Genomic DNA, 370 nt, shown 5'->3' on the forward strand with positions numbered 1-370 from the left:
GTTGTGCCTGGATGGATGGATAGATGGATGGATGGACGGACAGACATCGCTGCCACTGCTGAAGGTGCCCTGAAGGCCCTCGCAGACAGCATTAAATTTCCAGCCCTTTGGTTTGGCTCTGCTGGGAATCGAGGGACCATTTAGTCTGTCCCCATGTCCCCGTTCTGCGAGCGTTTGGTGCCCAAACGGACGGCTCAGATGGGCTGAACCGGGAAGGGGAGGGATGCGGGGAGGGATGAGGGGCAGAGCTGGGGCACAGCCGTGCGGACAGGAGATGCTCAGTCCTGGGGGGGTGACATGGGATGATGCACTGGGGGGGACAAGGGATGTGTCCCTGGAATGCACCGGCTTGTGAGGTCAGACTGGGGGG

The sequence above is a fragment of the Pygoscelis adeliae genome, unplaced genomic scaffold (assembly GCF_000699105.1).
Source record: "Pygoscelis adeliae isolate BGI_AS28 unplaced genomic scaffold, ASM69910v1 Scaffold243, whole genome shotgun sequence".
Taxonomy (NCBI): domain Eukaryota; kingdom Metazoa; phylum Chordata; class Aves; order Sphenisciformes; family Spheniscidae; genus Pygoscelis; species Pygoscelis adeliae.